Source organism: Monodelphis domestica, chromosome 1, assembly GCF_027887165.1.
Source record: "Monodelphis domestica isolate mMonDom1 chromosome 1, mMonDom1.pri, whole genome shotgun sequence".
Lineage (NCBI taxonomy): Eukaryota > Metazoa > Chordata > Mammalia > Didelphimorphia > Didelphidae > Monodelphis > Monodelphis domestica.
The window spans coordinates 617553126-617569552 of NC_077227.1; the positions used below are offsets into that span (position 1 = coordinate 617553126).

Genomic DNA, 16427 nt, shown 5'->3' on the forward strand with positions numbered 1-16427 from the left:
AAGTTAATCAAATAAGTATATTAGTGAAACATTAAACCTATTATTTTCTAAAGTTTAAGAATCTCAGAATTGGAAGGCAGAAGTCTTTTAATCCAAACTGTATTTAAATATAATTTCTCTCTAATTATTTTTCTTTTTTTTTAAAAAAAAACTATTACTTATTTACTTTCAAGATGTTTCCTTGTATTTTTACTTCTAGATTCTCTTCCTACTTCTCATACAATCCCTACCCACTGAATAGGCAAAAAACATATCAGTTAAATGTATTAAGTCTTGAATAACATTTCCACATCAGTTGCATATCACAAAAAGAAAAAAATACTTCAATTTGCATTCATAATTCATTAGTTCTTTCTTTGAAGGTACAAAGCATTTTTTAATCATGGATTCTTTGTGACTGGTCACAAACACTCCTCCTCACCCTTAACATGAGACCCAGAATTACTTATGGGCAATAGAGTTGTCAGTTAGCACCATCTACATCCAGAGCCAGCAAAGGGTCCCCAGTGATTTCTTCCTGTTCAGTTGTCTGATGATCTTACCATCTCTAGGTTGTGAGCTCCTGAATTGCTATTGCTGCTTCTGCTACTGCTATTGTGGCTTCCTTTAAGGCCTACTGCTGGTGATAATCCAGGTGTTACAAAGCTCTCTTGACCTCTTAGCTTGTGTAAGGCAGGAAAAATATCTTGTCTAACATTTGATTGGAGGGGGCAGTTGGGTGGTTTAGTGGATTAAGAGCCAGGACTAGATACAGGAGGTTCTAGGTTCAAATATGGCCATTGTAAACCTTAAAATTTCTTAGACTTATGAATGTTGGAAATTTCCCCTTTGGGAAATTTCATACTTGAAAAAATTTCCTACTGATAGTAAGAACTCTATTGGAATATGAAACTCCTTGGCATGGGAGGTTCCTTCTCCTCCCTACTTAAGACTACTTTAGGACAGAAACCTTTTGCTAAACAATGGAAAGGGCTTTGACCTATGCTTAAGCATTGAACAGGAAGTTCTTTGAGTCATGATTGATTTTAGAATTGATACAATAGAGATACTTGGAATGACAGAACCAGGTCTTGGAAACTACAATTTCCACCCTACTCAGAATAACAGGATTTAGGAAGGGCTGCAGCAAAGATCAAGATTTAATTATTTGAGAATATGACCTTCAACAGACATGTGCATAGTGGGGAGACCTCTGGGTGGTCCTGGGTTAAGCTAGAGCCACCATTGGCACAGGGGAGACATCGACAGTGATTGGTAGATGTGAGAACTGAGGGGAGGGATCTTAGATTGTTTGCTTAAAGATAATGGGGCCTGAGGACTAAAGAGGATGCTCTGAAGGAGGTCTGAGAGGAGGGAGGTCCTGGAGGGAGAGCTCCTGGAGAGGTTTTGAAGGAGGCTGTGGAAGATGAACTCAGGAGGAGTCAGGAGGAGAATTCTCTGAAGACATTTCTTGAAAGGAGGCTCTCTTGAAGGTGGAGCCTGAGGTTGGCATGAGAAGGCCTTACCTAGAGACATCTTGGATGAGTGATAAAACCAACTGACTGATTTATCTCTTAGGACTGAGGTCTAGGCCTTATTGTCTTGAGGCCCTTCATTCTCATTCCTTTCTTACTTTCTCTCTTTTTCTATTGATTAATCAGTGTATTATAAATTAAATTTCTCTATAAAACCCAGTTGGCTTGGGCATATTCATAAATTGGGAATATATTCCCTGGCGACCATCTTATATTTATATAAACCTAAGACACAGTAGAAAACATATTTCAGCGGTCATAATTGTTATATATTCCCTTGCTCCCAAACATTTTAATTATCACAGTTTATGGTGACCACTCTCTTATCTACAACTATTTAACGCTCAAAACTATTTTAAATCTAACACCTTAGATACTTCCTAGCTACATGACTCTGGGCATGTCACTTAACCCCCATTGTCTAGCTCTTACTACTTTTCTGCCTTGGAATAAATAACAACTAACTAAATAAATAAAATCAATGATAAAAATAAAAAAAAACAGTATCAATTCTAAGCTATAATATTAAAGTTTTAAAAAATTGATATGAAGTATTATTTTAAAGTTGTTTGGGGGGGAATGTTGGAAGATTTCAATTGAGTCCTGGCTTGTTCTCTACCATCTTGGTTATATCCTTCTCTAATTTTCTTGACAGATATTCATCCAACTTTTTTTTAAAGATCTCTGATAAAGAAGAACTGACTACCACCATGGGGGTTCCATTGTACATTCTTATGACTGTCATAGTTGGGAATTTTTTCCTAATATTAAGTCAAAATTTGTCTCTTTAACAACTCATGGTTGCTTCTAATCCTTTCCTTCATGGAAAAATGCAAGACTTTGGTCATCCTCACCTTCAATATACCAAGTACCTGACCTTGGAGGAATCACCTAGGAACTCTCTGAATGTGAGTTTCTTCATTTGTAAAATGAGAGTAATGATACCTTCAGTACATACCTCATGAGGTTATTGTAAAGAAAGAACTTTGAAAACCTTGAAGTTGTACAAAAGCCAATTTTAAAAAATTATTTTAGAACCAATTTATCAATTTTGGGAACACAGAAAGCATTCACTGAGTAAATATCTGTTGAATTGGCTTGTTTAGCATGGCAGAAAGTGATTCAAACACACATCTAAGAAACCAAAGTCATGGGGAGCTCTTGGAGAACTCGGGACTTAAGAGAAGAATAATACATACTTTTCTCTTCATAAATATATTTTCACTTTTTTTTAAACCTAGGGGCAAAATGTTATTCTACCATTTCTTTGCTGTTCCTCTAATCATCACTTATTAGCTGAAATGACATATATACAAATTTAAGTCTTTTTAGGCATGCAAGTATCATCTTAATATATGGTCACAGAATGTTGATTATAGACCACTGGGTGATACTAACTGCCCTATTAGTGGTATCCAGCTGTCCAAATTCATGCATGAGCAAGAAAGATTTAAGTTTAAATGTAAGAGGTGAAATGACTATGATGCAAATAAGGACAATAAAAGGATAATTAGTGCACTGCAAACTGTCTTTGAAGCTGGCTTGAGAATAACTCAATAAAAGCAACAGAATGTTTCCACACAGAAAGTTCCCTTGTTTAATATTGATAAGGTTTCGTCCATTTAGGAGGTACATATTTGTGACTGTAATGTAATACAGGTCACTTTAACCTTGAACCTAATCAGGACTTTGTATGTGATTGTCTTAAGTTTGTTATTTTAAAAGGTACAGGGACTATGTATGCCAGGAGCACAACCTTGCACCTTATAAGCCTAAAGATGGCTCTAGAATGATTTTCAGTTGCCTTGTTTTCCATATCTGAAAGCACTTAGCCCAGAGTTAACTCTACAGGTTTTTATAAGGCGTGAATCCATCGCTAATTTGTAACTGACCAAGTATCATAGAACTTTGAGAATGAGAAGAGACCTTAAAAGTCTTCTAGTCTAACTTCATTTTTCAGATGTGGAGATTGAGGCCCAAACAGATGAAATAATTTCTCAAAGGTTATAGGTCTAATACTAAATCTTTGATCTTCCAACTCTCATGTTAGTTTTCTGTCCATTTCACCAGACTGAGTCCCCGTTCTACTTTTCCATGAAATTTTAGGAATCCCATTAAAGAGCTATATTGCTATTAGGTATATTACTCTCTATCTAATTTCACCAAGCATTTATTCATTTGCTAGGCCCAGAGGTCTTGCTAAACCCCAGGGATACAGAGCCAAAAACAAAATAGCATCTGCAAAAAGTAGCTTAAAAAGTTAATATAAGATAATTTGATGAGGAAGAGAGAACTAACAACTAGTAGTGAGGAGATAACACACAGAATACGGTAGCTGAGCTGTGTCTTGAAGGAAACTTGAGATTCTGAAAGGCAGAAATGAGACAGGAGCAATGAGGGACATAGCCAATGCAATGTCAGAAAAAACAGAGCTGGGACAGGAAATGTTGAATATAGAAATCAAGTAAGCTAGAATGTAGACTTCATATTGGGAAGCAATATGTAATAAATCAAGAAATATAAGTAGGGACCAGACTGGGAAAGACTTCATGGGAAACCAAGTTATTTATGTTTTAGACTAGGTGATAGGGAGAGCCAGTGTGGTATAGGGGCTAGAGAGCTGTCCTTGGGGCCAGAAAAATCCATGTTCAGGTTCCCCTTTGACACATACTAGTTATATGACTAGGGACATCTCAGAACCTCCTACTGCTTTGAACAACTTTCAAAGACTGAGAGTCAGAGAGATATTATTCATTTCCTGTGGTGAAGGAAATTTCCTCACCTATATATGGATGAATTCATATGTCTTTATCAATGAAATTTTAGATCTAGTACCTATCCCTTGGGTTTTTAGAGAAATATATTTTTTAAGTTTTATTATAGAATAACATACTAAGACATGAGGCTTCAGAATATTTATTTGACCTCTGAATGAATGAAGGACTGAATATGCTTGCAAGAGGCAGGGGGGAGGGCTACTGTCCTGATGAAAATGTTTGTCCTGGCCAGTAGTTTGGTATAAACATATGTAAGATGGCTACACATGCTGGCTATATTAGTAGCATAGCAAAGGCAATGGAGAAGAGTAGAACTAACTGACTCATACAAAATCAAATCGGTAATCTTGACCTTGTATAGCGTTTCCTTTCAAACCAACTGGTCATATGCAAGTTTGATAAAAGCCCTTTTGATTTTTCCTATGAAATAATCTTTCTCTTCATAGTGTATGTTAATTACTAAGTCTAAAATTTAGTAGAATATGAGATCCTTGAGGGCGTGGATTAACTTTGATTATCCCTCTGTAATCCAGTCCCTTGAACAACATAGTCATTTAATAAATGATTATTAAATTGAATTTAATTGAAAAGGTATTTCCCATCATTCAAATTTTAGTTATTCACTATGTTATGCTCATAACTGATGACTTCTCATGGTCACCGTGAAACTAGTATGAATGACTCCAAAATCAAACATTATAGAGATTAAATACAGAGACTTACAAAGAAGGTAGGAGAATAGGCCCACACAATAGATACAGCAATGTAAAATGTTTGTCCCAGGGAAATAAATTAAGGAACCTAGTCTCGAAGAAGGAAAAGTAAAAAGTCCATGATCTAGGTGATGAATTTAGATATACTAGAACTTGAGCCAAAGAATAAGGTTAACATGAAGTCAAGATCTAGGCAAAGTATCTGAGCAATAGACACAGGACACTAAAAGTAAACCATTTCATGAGTACAGAATAGAGGAGGCATAGCTAGATAACAATTCAGTTTTAAAAGATTTGGGTGCTTCAGTGACATGCAAGTTCCATTTGAAGAAACAATTTGATTCAGCAGCCATAAAAGCTAATGCAATCTTAGATGGCATTAAGAGAGCATGCACAGGAAAGCACCTAGGATTGTGAAGAATCTTGAGCTCATGCCATATGAGAATCAGCTGGAAAATATGAGGTTGTTTAGTGTAGAGATTAGATGATTGGGGGATAAAAGGGGATTGGGAATTATAGGAGCCATCAAGTATTTGAAAGCCTATCACCTGAAAGAGGGATTACATTTATGCACTTTGGCTCCAGAGGGCAGAATTAGGGAGCCTGGGTGGAAGTTGCAAATAAGCAATATTTTAAACTAAAGAAAGGACATTTCTAACAATTGAAATTAATTAAAATTAATAATAATAATAGTGTTTCTATAACAGTTTAAGATTTATAAGGAGCTTTGTATATATATATATGTATATACGTATAGATAGATAGATAGACTATCTCATTTGATAGTTGCTGTTATTCCCCATTTTATAGATGAGGAAACTAAAGCTTGAGAGAATGATTTGCCCAGCTTCACACAGGGGAGGGAGCATTGGTGGGGGGGTGTTGAAGTCAGTTCTTCCTTCCTTCAAATCCTTACTGTCTTATCAGCTGTATCTAAAATTGTAATGGAATGCTTTGAGTAAGAGTGGATTCCTTTTCAGTAAAGATTTTTAATCCAGGGCTGGATGATCACTGGCGCTTATTATAGAGAATAACTGTTCCTTTGTCATGGATATATTGGCAGCCTTTTGAAGCCTTTGGAATCCTTCTCCAAATAACTTGCTTAAAAAATAATAATAGATGAAAATGTGAAATTTCCATTAGAGAGTAATGAAGATGAATATGCAATTTCCCTCTCATTTCAGGATCACAGACTTCCTGAAATCTCTAAGTACCTCTTTGGAGTCTGTGGACCCAGGTAAGGTAGGCTTGTTGGAGAATAATTGTTTATTTGAGGAAATACTGGCCTAGCTTGTCTCTGATGTCCCTTCCAATTCTTAGACTGGATGATTCACAGAATGTAACCTAACATTGAGCCTTTCTGAAGCAGATATGCATCAAACATAGGAACTGATCTCAGAGGGTGACCAGTCTTAAGACAACAGTGCCAAGAGAGACTTGGAAATAAATGGGTATAATGGGTCAGAAATTTCATCAGAGACCATTAGATACCCCATTTGAGAGCTTCTAAGAGTCATTTTCCCAAAGAACAGCAGTAAATCAACACTATTAATTGAGGGCTTAAATGAGAAGAGCACTACATTATGTGCTTTGCTTCATACAAAGGAAATAAAAGGCCTGGTCACTCTAATCTTAAGTAAAATTCAATCTATTATGAGGCATTGATTAGGAATTTAATAGAGCAAGGATAGTTTAAGAATGGCTCCAACTTACTTTTCCAGGCTTTTTATCCTCTTTTATTCTGTTTTGAACTGGTTCATCTATCTTCATAACTCTACATAAGCCATCCCTACTATATTTGGAAAGAATTTTCTCTTTAGATCTACTTATTAGAATTCTTTTTCCCATTGTCCCTTAGAATCTTTGGAAACTTTTAACAGATACAGAAAAATTTGAGGTTTGAGGTGAGGAGAGCCTAAGCTAAGATTGTGTACATGTGAGTGGAGATAAGGGGTCAAATGCAGGAAATGTTGTGGAAATAGAAATCATAAGATTTGGTAATCAATGGGGAGAGGTAATATGGGGAGAGGGAGAGTATGAAGTTGAGTATAACTTTAAGATTATATATATGGGAAACTAGAAGGATAGTGGTACCTTTGACAGAAATAGGGAAGTTCTGAAGTGATGTAAGTTTGAGGATAAAGACTGTTTTGTATCTGTATATGTTGAGTCTAAGGAATATTCAAGACTTCAAATTTTAAATATCCAATATGAAGTTGTTAATGTAGGCTTGAAGTCCATAGGAAAGAATCTTGGGAAACCCTTAGTTAGATGACATAATATGGTTGACAATTGAGTAAAGAAAACTAAGAAGGAGCAATCAAACAAATAAAGAGGACTAGGAGGTATTAATTGCCCAAAAATCCATAGAAAAAAAGATTATGTAGGAGAAGATTGTGGTAATTAGAGACAAATGCATCATAGGGGTGCACAAACAAAAATTAGTCTTTCAATGTTGGTTACTTTTCCTGAACTGTTTTTTCCCCGCTTTTTTATTCTTCACTATGAGAGTGGGCTCTTTGGAAGGGGATAGAAGAAGGATACATTGGAAAATTTAATGATACCAAAACAAAATATACCAATAATTTTTAATTACTAAAAGGATGAGGACTGAGAAAAGGCTGTTTGTTGGTAACTTTTGAGAAAATACTTTCATTTCATTTATTAGGTTGGAAAATAGCAAATAATTGAGGAATGAATGAGAAAAGAGGAAGTAGATTCAAGGAAGATGGACAGCTTTGCTAGCATACTGACTGAGAAAGGAAGCATAGCTATAGGATGATAAATTGAGGGAAGGATAGGGTCTAGAAAAGGTATAGTTTGGTAAGAATCAGAGAGACTTGGGCATGTGTAAAGGCAGTTGGGGAAGATCATATAATAAGAAGAGATTGTAGACTAGAGAAAGATTAGGGATGATTGAAAGGTAAATCTAGAGGAAAGATAAGAGGGGATGGCACCAAGAACATATATATATATATATATATATATATATGTTTTTATATTTAATCTACATATGATCTCCTTGGATCAAATGTACACTTCTTGAAGAAAATCTCATTCCATTTCTATCTTTGCATACCCAGTGACTCATAAAATAGTAGGGCCTTAGGAAATGTTTAGTGATTGAATCTTTATGGAAGTCTTTTTGGAATTTCATGGATGTAGAGACTAGTACCATTTTTAGTCATTTTATAAAATTATATTTTTCTCTGTCTTCAACTTTTAGCTGAAATCTTACATTCTATAAGAAATCTTTCCTGGCCCCTCTTTTTATACTGAACCTCAGTCTTTGATTCAGTATTATGTATTGGTTCCAAAGTAGAAGAACAGTAAGGATGAGGCAAAAGAGTTAAATAATTTCCCCAGGGTCACATAGTCAATCATGTAGACCAGATTTGAACCTAGGATCTCTGGTCTTTGGGTCTGGCTCTCAATCCACTGAGCCACCTAGCTGACTCCTTTCTGTTCTCTTAAAATGAATATTTCCCAATCTTTCTTAGTCTTCATTCTGAGAATATTTCCAATTTATCTTTCATAAATATTATTTGTACAGGAGATTGCATGTCATCTCCTCTTTTAGACCATAAACTCTGTTAGAACAAAGAATATTTGTTTTTTTTCCTTTCTTTAAAACCCCAAAGTTTAATATAATACTTGGCACATAATAGGTGTTGACTTGTTGATGATAAAAAGCTTTCTGACTTTACTTCACTTGAATATTTTTTTTTTAAATTACAATTTATGCTGACTGATTTTGTCTGCTTGAACTGAGGTGATTCTTCAAGTTCAGGATCTCATGGGTAGGTAAACTCTGGTCAAGAGTAGTATTGAAAGCATTAAGAATTGGGATTTATTAGTACCCTTTTGGTGCTTCCAATATCCTGGAATAAGCCCCTAATATCTCTTCTGTCATTTCTTATTCATCCCCCACTATAACACCCTACTAGGGTCTGGCTTCTTCAAGAAGTTTCTGTATTTCGCAACTTTCCTTTAACTCCTTTTCACAAATTTACCTCTCCTAATTTTCATTCCTACTGAAGCTTGCATCATAGTGTAAGTAGACAAATAATCTGTTTATACTTTAACTTGTAACACCTTCCAAATAATACATTTATAATTCAGGAGGTTGTACTTTAGTGCCCCCCCCAAAAAAAAATAGTAAGAACATGCGATCAAAAATAACGGCAAGGAATAATAGAAGACTTTTAGTCCAAATACCTCATTTTACAGATGAACAGTTACCAAAGGTCACATAAGTAGGAAGCAACATAGCTGAAATTTGAACCTCAATCCAGCGACTCCAGAGCAACAAATCCCTGCTTACACTGCTGCATCACATGAGGTCGTTTCAATTTGGGTGATTTTAAATACCATGTCAAGTCACTGGAGAAAAATTTTCAGAAAGAGGACCATTTTAATTTCCCTCAAATCACCTCACATAGGCATGCTCTTGCTTTGGATAGCCATAGGCTGGCCTAATTACTAATGTCTGAGCAAGATTCCAGACAATCCAGTAGGTGGTGGAACTGGAAATGTTGATTCTTGGTATTTAGGTCCTTCCTTTTTGACACATTTTTATTTTCTCCTGAAACCAGGGATGGAAAATCTAAGGAAACAAGTCAGATTCCTCACTTCTAAAAGAACAAGTTTAAACTACATACTCTTGCATATGCCTTCTAGTACTAATATTTTATTAGACATTGATTAATGAATTATAACCTTAGCCAAACACTCTTCACTTCTTGGGGCTTTGTGCATGACCTTTTTTCAGGGATATTAGAAAAGAGGTCCTTGAATGGGGTAGGAGGCTACACAAAATTACTTTAAATCCTCTCAGAACTGTAAGATTTTATGATCTAGATCCTTCCTTCAATGCCTCTCTACTTTTCCCCCTTTATATTGCCTGAATCTTTATTAATTGTCTAAAGAGTTAGGTACCTAGAAAAAAATTGTTTTTTTTCCCTTTGGAAATTAAATAATCCCCCTTTTTTTTTACTTAAAAACACATCTAAGCATTTGCTTTAAAGTTATTATAACTCAAAGAAATGTGGGCTGAAGGTGAATCTACAGAGCTTTGGGAAAACAGTGCTTGCTGCCTCAGTAATCCATCAGGGGTAATTAACTCAAAGGAAACTACAAATTGGAGTTGAGTCCATTTGGCATTCTCTCCTCTGAGCTCAAGGTTACCTTATCTGAACCACCATATCAAGTAAAGGGAAGATGAAAAAATCTATGGAGAAATTTCTACACGACATATTCTGTGAGTTTACTGATATAAGCTGACTGAGGACAGTCCATAAGCTTTCTAGGCTACCACTGCTGGTAGGATAGTTAGAACAGGGTGGGGCTGGATTCTGCCTTGAAGAAGAGAACAGAGAGCTGGACAAGTTTCCAGCACTGGATATTTTCTGAAGCTGAGCAAGCATCTATGCTTGTTTGTGCATGTTAAATGGACACTTCCAGAGAATCAGTTAATAGTAATTTATCAAATGCTTTCAGTTCTTACAATGTGCCAACCATTGCAGCAATGCTTTCCAGTGCTTTCTGAACAATATAGATGTTTCTTTTTGTTATTTGTACAGCAAAAAGAGGAATTAAAGCCAAATTTATATTAAAAAAACCTTTCCAATTACATCCAAGAGTGCTTTAAAATAGTTTCTTAATTAAACATGCTCCTATTCCTTTAGGAAAAGTAGTTCTTATGCCCAAAGGATGCTAAAAGACTGTCTGCCCTTTGATCTAGCCATAGCACTGCTAGGTTTATACCCCAAAGATTTAATGAGGAAAAAACCTGAACAAGAATATTCATAGCTGCGCTCTTTATGGTGGCAAAAAAAATGGAAAATAAGGGGATGCCCTTTAATTGGGGAATGGCTGAACAAATTGTGGTATATGTTGGTGATGGAATATTATTGTACTCAAAGAAATAATAAACTGGAGAGATTCCATGTGAACTGCAATGACCTCCAGGAATTGATGCAGAGTTAGAGGAGCAGAACCAAGAGAACATTATACACACAGACTGATATACTGTGTTACAATAGAATGTAATGGACTTCTCCATTAGTGGCAATGCAGTGATCCTGAACAACTTGGAGGAATCCACGAGAAAGAACACTACCCACATCCAGAGAAAAAACTGTGTGAGGAGAAACACCAAAGAAAAATGACTGCTTGATTACATGGGTCAAGGGGACTATGATTGGGGATATAGACTCTAAATTATCATTCTAGTACAAACATCAACAGCATGGAAATAGGTTCTGATCAAGGACACATGTAATACTCAGTGGAATTGCATGTTGGCTATGGGAAGGGTTGGGGGCAGGGAAGGGAGGGAAAGAAATATGATTATTGTAACCAAGGAATAACGTTCTAACTTGACTAAATAAAATTTTGAACCAAAAAAATAAAAAGAAAAAGTAGTTCTTGACTCAGTAATACCACTATCTGATTTATTCCCTAAGGTGATTAGGAAAGAAAGAAAAGACTCTATATTTATAATGGCTCTCTTTGTGGAGGCAAAGAACTGGAAAATAAAGGGATGCCCATCAATTGGGGAATGACTAAACAAGCTATGGCATATGATTGTTATGGAATACTACTGCTCAGTGAGAAATGATGAATAAGTTAATTTTGGGAAAAAACATTGTGAAGACCTATATGAAATTATAAAGGGTAAGTTCCGGGTAAGCATGGTGGCAGTCTAGACGCGGGACACTTCCTCTCCCCAGCACACACCCATATAGACTACCTCAAAATTCATTAAAAATCATTTTCAGAAGAACAGAGAAACTGTACAATAGGGTGCAGCATTGAAGGTACTTGGGATTTGGGCATTTTCAGACTATAAGAGGGTGAAAAAGCTCACCCAAACATGAACTGATCCACTCTCCCCCACCCCACCTAAGGAGTCAGAGCCAGCATGCACCAGAACCAGCGAGTGAATGAGGGGCACCCATAGAGCAAGCAAAGGGCACTTCTAGGTCCTTGGGAGCTGACTAGGACTGCCAGGGACCTACCCCTGAAAGCAGCTAGACCAGAAACCCAGGTGGGCAGGGTAGTGCAGACCTTGGGTGCCCCTGGGAAGATAACACAGAGAAGAGCTGCAAAGGACTGCAGAGATATGAGAGCTTGAGTCAGGCAAAATCCTTGCTCCTTAACTCCATATATAGAGAATCTGCCAAGCTCACTCAGATTTTTGTCTAAAAAGGGAAGGAAAAATATCCATAGAGATGGATAATTGAGCACAGGAGTCTCAAATTATTTTTTAAAAAAACACACAAAAAACCCAATGACCCTTGAAAATTCTTATGGAGGGAAAACACAGGCTACAGACGAAATGCGGGACAAAGTTCAAACAGAGGCAAAACCTTCTAAAAAAAAAAACAGAAATTGTCCACAAGCTCTGGAAGAAATTAAATTGGAGCTTATCAAAAATATGGAAGCCTTCTGGCTAGAGAAATGGGAAATAGTGCAAAAAAAAACAAGAAATCATAGCTGAATACCAAGATATTAAAGCTGAAAACCAAATGATTATAATAGAAAACCAGACCTTAAGGACCAGAATTGAGCAACTGGAAACCAATGAGCTTGCAAAACAGCAAGAATTAATAAAGCAAAGTAAAAAAGACTGACAAAAATAGAAGAAAACATAAAATATTTCACTGACAAGGTGACAGATCAGGAAAATAAAGGAAGGAGAGAAAATTTGAGAATCACTTGTCTACCTGAAAAACCAGAAATAAATAGAAATCTTGATACTATAGTACAAAAAATCATCCAAGAAATATACCCTGATGTTCTTGAACAATGGGGCAAAATAAACATTGAAAGAGTTCATAGAACACCCTCTACACTAAACCCCCCAAAAACAACTCCTAGGAATGTAATTGCCAAATTCCAGAGCTTTTAAACTAAGGAGAAAATTCTACAAGAAGACAAAAAGAGACAATTCAGATACCAAGGAGCACCAATCAGGATCACACAAAACCAGGCATCTTCCACACTAAAGGACCACAAGTCCTGGAACACACTATTCAGAAAGGCAAGACAACTGGATCTTCAACCAAGAATCACCTTTCCATCACAACTGACCATATACTTTGAGGGGAATGTATGGGCATTCAACAAAATAGAAGATTTTGAAATATTTGTAAAGAAAAGACCAGAACTAAGTGGAAAGTTTGATATCCAAACACAAAGAGCAAGAGAAACATGTAAAGGTAAATATGAAAGAGAGGGAAAAAGAGAAAAATGTTTTTTTTTTATTCAAACTCTCTTCTTTAAGAGCTACAATTAGATCAAATTACATATATTTATATATGGGGAAAATTTTATTTGTAACTCTCAAAAATTGTATTCATTATTACAATAATTAGAAGAATCACTCATAGGAAATGATTGGGGCATTAAGGGCTATAAAATGATATGCAAAAAAAAATAAGAAAAAGGGTGGGGGGAATAGATAATGGTACCAAGAGATACTTGAAGAAATAAAATAAATAGAATAATCTTTGACACACAAAGATATACATGAGAAGGATAGGGGAAGAATACTCTTATAAGAGGGAGAGGAAGAGAGTACTAATAGGTAATACTCGAACATTACTCTCAGTGAAATCAGTTCTGAGAGGGAAGAGCATCTATATCCATTGGAATCTTGAAGTCTATCTTATCCTACAGAGTAAGGAAGAAGGGAAAACTAAGGAGGATGGGGAGAGGGAGGACAAAAAGGGAGGGAAGGAGAGGTGGGAGGGAACTTAACAGACCCTAAATAAACAAGAAGGGAACAAAAAGGGAGGGACAAGAAAGGGAAGCATATCAAGGGAGGGGGTTTGGGGGATTGATTAAAAGTAAACCACTGGTTTAAAAGGATATAGCAAAAGAAGAAAGGGCAGAACTAGGAGAGGATATCAAAATGCTAGGTAATTCACAAGTGACAATAACTTTGAACGTGAATGGGATGAACTCAACAATAAAACATAGATGAATAGAAGAGTGGATTAGAATCCAGAATCCTACCATATGTAGTCTATAAGAAACACACCTGAGGCGGATAGATACTCAAAAGGTCAGAATTAAAGGTTGGAGTAAGACCTATTGGGACTCAATTGACAGAAAGAAGGCAGGGGTTTCAATCATGATATCAGACAAAGCCAAAGTAAAAATAGACCTGATTAAAAGGGATAGGGAAGGTAAATACATCCTGATAAAAGGGAGTATAGATAATGAGGAAATATCACTAATCAAGATGTATGCATCAAATGGGATAGCACCCACATTTCTAATGGAGAAACTAGTAGAAATGAAGGAGGAAATAGATAGCAAAACTATACTAGTGAGAGACCTGAACCTACCACTATCAAATTTAGATAAATCAAATCAAAAAATAAATAATAAAGAGGTAAAAGAGGTGAATGAAATCTTAGAACAAATAGAGTTAATAGATATATGGAGAAAAATAAATAGGGACAAAAAGGAATATACCTTCTTTTCAGCGGCACATGGTTCATTCACAAAGATTGACCCACTAGGTCATAAAAACATTGCATACAAATGCAGAAAAACAGAAATAATAAATGCAACCTTTTCAGATTATAAGGCAATAAAAATAATGATCAGTTACGGTACATGGAGAACCAAATAAAAAATTAATTAGAAATTCAAAAACATGATTCTCCAAAATCGGTTAGTTAGAGAACAAGTCATAGAAACAATTAATAATTTCATTGAAGAAAATGACAATGATGAGACATCCTTTCAAACTCTATGGGAATGCAGCCAAAGCAGTGCTTAGGGGAAAATTTATATGCTTGAGTTCATATATTAACAAATTAGGGAGGGCAGAGATCAATGAATTGGACATGCAAATAAAAAAAAAAAACAACTTGAAAACAAACAAATCAAAACCCCCCAGAAGAAAACCAAATTAGAGATCCTAAAAATTAAGGGAGAAATGAATAAAATTGAAAGTGATAGAACTATTGAACTAATAAATAAGACGAAAAGCTGGTATTTTGAAAAAACAAACAAAATAGACAAAGTACTGGTCAATCTAAGAAAAAAGAGGAAAGAAGAAAACCAAAGTAATCGTATCAGGGATGGAAAGGGAGAACTCACCTCCAATGAAGAGGAAACTAAGGCAATTATTAAAAATTATTTTTCCCAATTATATGGCAATAAATGTATCAATCTAGGTGATATGGATGAATATCTACAAAAATATAAATTGCCTAGATTAACAGAAGAAGAAAGAAAATTCTTAAATAATCCCATATCAGAAAAAGAAATCGAACAGGCCATCAAAGAACTCTAAGAAAAAATCCCTCGGGCATGATGGATTCACAAGTGAATTCTATCAAACATTCAAAGAATAGCTAATCCCAATACTATACAAACTACTTGACATTATAAGCAAAGAAGGAATTCTACCAAATTCCTTTTATGACACAAATATGGTACTGATTCCAAAGCCCAGCAGGTCAAAAATAGAGAAAGAAAACTATAGACCAATCTCGTTAATGAACATAGATGCAAAAGTCTTAAATAGGATACTAGCAAAAAGACTCCAGGGTTATTCACTACGATCAGGTGGGATTTATACCAGGAATGGAAGGATGGTTCAATATCAGGAAAACCATCCACATAATTGACCATATCAACAAGCAAACCAACAAAAATCTCATGATTATCTCAATAGACGCAGAAAAAGCCTTTGACAAAATACAACACTCATTCCTATTGAAAACACTAGTAAGTATAGGAATAGAAGGGTTTTTTCTAAAAATAATAAACATTATCTATCTCAAACCATCAGCCAACAGGATATGCAATGGGGATAAACTAGATGCATTCCCAATAAGATCAGGAGTGAAAAAAGGATGCCCATTATCACCTCTATTATTTAACATTATACTTGAAACACTAGCAGGAGAAATTAGAGAAGACATAAGAAATTGATGGTATTAAAATTGGCAATGAGGAGACCAAGCTATCACTCTTTGCAGATGACGTGATGGTCTACTTAAAGAATCCTAGAGAATCAACTAACAAGCTAGTCGAAATAATCAACAACTTTAGCAAAGTTGCAGGATACAAAGTAAACCCACATAAGTCATCAGCATTTCTATATATCTCCAACACATCTCAGCAGCAGTAATTAGAGAAATTTCATTCAAAATCACCTTAGACAATATCAAATACTTAGGAATCTATCTGCTGATACAAACACAGGAAATACATGAACACAACTACAAAAGACTTTCCACACAACTAAAACTAGATTTAAGCAACTGGAAAAAAACATTAACTGCTCATAGGTAGGATGAGCTAACATAATAAAAATGACCTTCCTACCCAAACTTATCTAATTAGAGCCATACCCATCAAACTTCCAAAAAACTTTTTTACCAAATTAGAAA

The 16427-nt window shown here is 35.6% G+C and overlaps 1 protein-coding gene and 1 long non-coding RNA gene across 9 annotated transcripts in view; one reads left to right on the plus strand and one right to left on the minus strand.

The window, feature by feature from the left end:
* Positions 1-16427, minus strand: part of MACROD2 (mono-ADP ribosylhydrolase 2) — a 2426984-nt gene that overhangs the window by 630618 nt on the left and 1779939 nt on the right. The window lies entirely within an intron of this gene.
* LOC130458362 (uncharacterized) overlaps positions 1-16427 on the plus strand; it is a 43428-nt gene that overhangs the window by 12528 nt on the left and 14473 nt on the right. For 5 of the 8 annotated variants that reach the window (XR_008917599.1, XR_008917601.1, XR_008917603.1 and 2 more), the window contains exon 2: positions 6189-6241. The exons of 2 other annotated variants lie outside the window; for them this stretch is intronic. This is a non-coding gene — a long non-coding RNA (uncharacterized LOC130458362). Of the gene's footprint in view, positions 1-777; positions 2423-6188; positions 6242-16427 lie in introns of those variants that run through there. One more of the 8 variants, XR_008917598.1, reaches the window with a different exon arrangement.